Source organism: Pristiophorus japonicus, chromosome 1 (assembly GCF_044704955.1).
Source record: "Pristiophorus japonicus isolate sPriJap1 chromosome 1, sPriJap1.hap1, whole genome shotgun sequence".
Lineage (NCBI taxonomy): Eukaryota > Metazoa > Chordata > Chondrichthyes > Pristiophoridae > Pristiophorus > Pristiophorus japonicus.
The window spans coordinates 401,816,215-401,821,364 of record NC_091977.1 but is presented as its reverse complement, the minus strand read 5'-3'; the positions used below and the strand labels follow the sequence as shown (position 1 = coordinate 401,821,364).

The following is a 5,150-nucleotide window of genomic DNA, read 5'->3' as shown; positions in this document are numbered from 1 at the left end:
AATAGTATGGATGACGTGCAGCTGCAGATGCAGATCAGCGGTTTAAAGGACCAGCTGTGGAAGATCCTGGGGGAAAGGAACAAAGTGGTAGGGCGGAGCTAAAGGACAACCAACGATGACTATTCACTTAAAAAAGGTTATTGCGGAGCTGGAGACACATGCTAAAACGGTCAATGAATTAATACGGGAGGACAGGAATGCCTCGGCACAGGCAGCCATGAATGAAGTGTGTGTGTTGTACGGTGCCTGGTTGCTAGGTGAGGGCCGCAGTAATTTGGAGGACCTCCAGCAAGGTCACGTCCCATCGTGGGTCAGTAACCGGCACCTCGCAGCGCTCAGCCCGTATCACAATTCAGAGTCCGTGTCAGCTCCATTTAGCTTCCGAAGCCTACCCAGTCCCAGTGGATTGCAGTCGGTCCAACCACTCGGTTATGAGGATTGTGTTGCGTATGCCAGTGATGGGCGCGACACCACAGCCAGCGCAGGTATACAGAGTGTAAAACATTGCCGTCCTACGGGAGGGGTGCATGTGCGGTACCATGGGGCCCCACCAGTTGTAATAAAATGGGAGCACGCCATGACAGGCACGGACCTCATGGGTTGCCAGAGCAGGGGCGCACACGTCATATTGTGTCCCCAGCACTTGAACGCGTTCGATCGGCCAGAGTGCCATGGTTTGAATCAGAGAGTGCAGAGCCTATTAATTGCACCATGGAGGTGATGGCCCAGAGCCACGGTTCACCTCAGATAGCATATGCGGGCAACGGGACGTACTGTGTCACGACGAGCGTGGACCAGTACCGGGTGCCCCACGACATTTGCTGTCCGGTCACCGACACGACTTTCTGCTTCAAACCCCACACCGAAGTTCAAGTGGCCCAAGAGCTCATCCTTCCAATCCCAGAGTATTCCACGGTACACATCACGGTGAACGTCACAATCCAGAATCTGTAGCAGTACATCACACAGTTCAGATACTGGATTCCTTTTCTGCCCGAACAGCTCACAACATTAATAAAAGCCGTCGAGCTCGTGCAGAAACATTATTTTACATTGGAACAGACAAACTCCGGAACACAGGGGAGAAAATTAAAGGGATAAATCCCCCGCCCTGGTGGGACCTTGGTTTGAATGTAGAAGTTCCTCCATGGATCCGGATTTGTTCGCACACTCTTGTAATTATACAGTTTCTCATTGTAATGTATTTGTTGCGGCTGTAGGCGAAGCAAGGCGCTCTGAAGTTGGTGGGAGGCCTTGGTTAAAGGTTGAACCTGAATGTTTTTCTCTGTAAATATGTTGTATGAATGTGGTTCGTGTTGTATTTTAAGGGATGTATTCAGGGTGTTTAAAAATAAAGTCTATAGGGTTAGTTGGAGGCCACGATGTTTTTTCACCAGCAGACGTTTGATATTCCAGAGGGATTCTTGAAATATCAAAGGAGGGGACTGTAAGAATCGGCATAAACATCGACACAGACTTCAGGATTTTGGACTTTAAATTTTGAACATTGCTTTTCCATGTTTCATTTACTGCAGAAGAACTGATAGCATGACTGGGACAGGCCAAGGCATGTTCCACAGAAATACACATCAGGTGGGTGGGGATAGTCTGGGATGAGTCAATGGCTGAAAGCAGGAACTTCATAGCAGGTAGATGGCTGATAGAGGACCCTTTTGTCATGTAATGGGAACCCATCAGTGAGAGATCAGGTAAACTGGTCAGTGCTCAAGCCATCAAAATTACTGCAGCTAGCCCCAGAATGCGGGAAAGTCAGGACAAAGGAAGCTATTGGCCACCCAGACTCATTGGAGCCTTTATCCCCAGGAAGAGCTCGGTAACAAAGACACATGCCAGAGAGGTGATTCAGGCTCTTTAGTTAGACTGTCTCAGGCAAAGCACTGGTTTGTGGCGCGAGGATTCAGCAAGCATTCTTCAGATATAAAAGACGGCATTTGCTGTCATTTCTCTCTCTCTCCTCTTCTACGTTTACTTGCTTCGTTCAACACATTCAAGGACCGAGCACGCTTCTCGGCCTTTTGGCTAAGATCTGCATAACTAACCTGACCAGCCACCATGACCTCCGGGTGGTTTCTCCCTGGTCAGGAAGGTATATGCTTACATTTTTGTAAACAGGAGGTGGGTGGGATGGCTTGACCCATCCACCTCCACGGAGGTGTGTGGGGGACCTGACCCATCCACCTCCATGGCACGAACCTGGTATTGCAGTACTTCCAGGAACGGTGCAGTGGCTCTAGGCCTTTTGGCTAAGAGCATTGGCGCAGAGTGATCCTTGACTGGTGCAGGGTGACCTCTGGCGTTTGTGACTTGACAAAGAATTGGAAACGATTGGCTACGAATTTATAAAAAAAAAAAAAAAAATTCAAGGACCGAGCACTCCATCTGGGACGGAGAGAAGAAACCATCATCTACGAGCAAAGAGAGCGTCGCTATTTTAACTGGGACATAGAAACATAGAAACATAGAAAATAGGTGCAGGAGTAGGCCATTCGGCCCTTCGAGCCTGCACCACTATTCAATAAGATCAATGCTGATCATTCCCTCAGTACCCCTTTCCTGCTTTCTCTCCATACCCCTTGATCCCTTTAGCCGTAAGGGCCATATCTAACTCCCTTTTGAATATATTCAATGAACTGGCATCAACAACTCTGCGGCAAGGAATTCCACAGGTTAACAACTCTCTGAGTGAAGAAGTTTCTCCTCATCTCAGTCCTAAATGGCCTACCCCTTATCCTAAGACAGTGTCCCCTGGTTCTGGACTTCCACAACATCGGGAACATTCTTCCCGCATCTAAGCTGTCCAGTCCCCTCAGAGTGTTATACGTTTCTATGGGATCCCCTCTCATCCTTCTAAACTCCAGTGTATAAAGGCCCAGTTGATCCAGTCTCTCCTCATATGTCAGTCTCGCCATCCCAGGAATCAGTCTGGTGAACCTTCGCTGCGCTCCCTCAATAGCAAGTACGTCCTTCCTCAGATTAGGAGACCAAAACTGAACACAATATTCCAGGTGAGGTCTCACCAAGGCTCTGTACAACTGCAGTAAGACCTCCCTGCTCCTATACTCAAATCCCCTAGCTATGAAGGCCAACATACCATTTGCCTTCTTCACTGCCTGCTGTACCTTGAGACTGGGACTTGGAAACCACAGATTGGTATGGAACCAGAAGATACGCCTCATCAGGAGAACCAGCGAGTAGCCCAAAGGGGTAACTGGTGAGCATTATCCCAGCCCACACATATTTTAGACCACCGCACCACATCGTACGTCCCAACCAAGCTTTAGGGATTTCGTGAGGAGGTTCTGAGTGAATCATAGGTGTACACACAATCTGTTGGACAGATTTGGTGGTGCCCTATTGATCCAAGCAGGGGTGGATTTAGTCATCGGTACTTCGCGATAGGGAAGTATTGTGTGTTGTACTGTGTTTATTTACGCCATCAGGGTGTGTTTTACTGGAAGCAGGTGTGTGCTTTAACTTGAATAAAAGCATTGTGATGGTCTGTCTATAACTGACTATTCTGTTCGCTACTGTAATTCCCAGGTCTAGAACTGTTATAAAGGGGGTGATTCGAAACCACCAAAGGCAAAACCACTTACACCATTGTGCCCCTTAGTGGACGGAATCTGCATTGCGACTCTGGGCGGAGATCTTCAGCCACTGGGAGAAGGCGATTGAGGAGGATACTTGCGAAGACTTTCCCTGTGGCGGACAGCAGGGAAGCTCTTCTGTAATTACCGCAATCGGACTTGTCACCTTTCTTGAAGATGGTCACGATTACGGCATCTCTGAGATACCCTGGCATGCTCTTCTCCATCCAAATACGATAAATTATTTCATGTATTCATGCCAATAGTGCTTCTCCGCCATGCTTTCGTGCTTTGGCGGGGATTCCATCTGCTCCTGAGGCCTTGTTGTTCTTCAGTTGTCGGATGGCCTTTTCCATTTCATGCCGGGCTGGTGTTATGCTCCGATTAAGTGTTACCCCAGTGACTGTAGCATGGCTAGTGGAAGGCTGCTGAGTTTCCATGGGAGAGACTGTAGATGGCCTTGATGTCAGGCAGCTCTGGGCCTAGAAGGCCCGGCTTCGGACTGCACCATCTCGTGATGGGCAGCAGCAGTCTGTGCTGGCTGGCTGACTGGCAGAATGGCAGTAGTGGGAGGACGAATGTTGTCATCCTGAGAGAGGACAGCAGGTTCTTGCCCCACCGACCCACCGCCACTCCCCCAGGGCGATGCCTCAACAATCCTAGCCATCTGTTAGAGCACAGATTGCTGGCCAGTTGTGAGACCTGCAAGCCCCTTGCCACACTTTTAAACCCAGGCACGATGGCAACAGTCTGAACTTGTGTGGCAGCAAGCTGACCCTGCATGAGAATGGCCTGAGCTTCCACTACAGCACTGAGATATTGGGTCGCTCCTGCTTGTGCTGCAATGGAAGCTGTTACATCGCTTACCACACACGGCATCATGGCTGGATCCACAAGTGATCTAATGGAGTTACCCACCACTTCCATCCTGGAAATCATGGGCTCTAAGCACCACACAAAGCCCCGGCAATGTTGGAGCCAGACTCCTCCATGCTCCTTGGCACTGACAAGAAGCTCTCTGACCACAAGCAGTTTGGTGTGCATGTCCATCACCCTTCTTCTGTAGACCGCCCCATTGAAGTCATCATCTGAGTCCTGTGTAGCAGAACCCATGCACAAACTCAACCTCTGGGGAGCTAGGACCTGCGCTACCCTTTTCCCCTGGCCTGGCTGCAGCCCACTTGTGCCCGGAGTCTCACCACGTGCAGATCCTGCATCTATACTAGCCCCTGAAGTACGTGCAGTGCCATTTTCTGAGCTAGTGTCTGGGAGTGTCAGGTTGACTGAAGGTGTCATTTCTCCTTCACTCTCCTCCTCCACGAGGCCAGGGTCAGGCTGGGCTGATGGCAGTTCTTGGGTATCTGAAAGGGTAAAGGCACAAGGGTCGGGCTGATGGGAGGAGGGAAAGCAAGACATCCATACATACACCATCAGCAACTTGTAAATATGAAGAGATTTTGCCATGAGGGGGAAGTGAGATATGAAAAGAACGATTAGGTATGAGCATACTGTCATCTGAAATGCTTTCAACCTTGTCGCTCG

General features: G+C 49.6%; 1 pseudogene; it reads left to right on the top strand.

The window, feature by feature from the left end:
- Window positions 1-2,020: 2,020 nt before the first annotated feature.
- LOC139279866 (U2 spliceosomal RNA) lies at window positions 2,021-2,251 on the top strand (annotated as a pseudogene).
- Window positions 2,252-5,150: the final 2,899 nt, after the last annotated feature.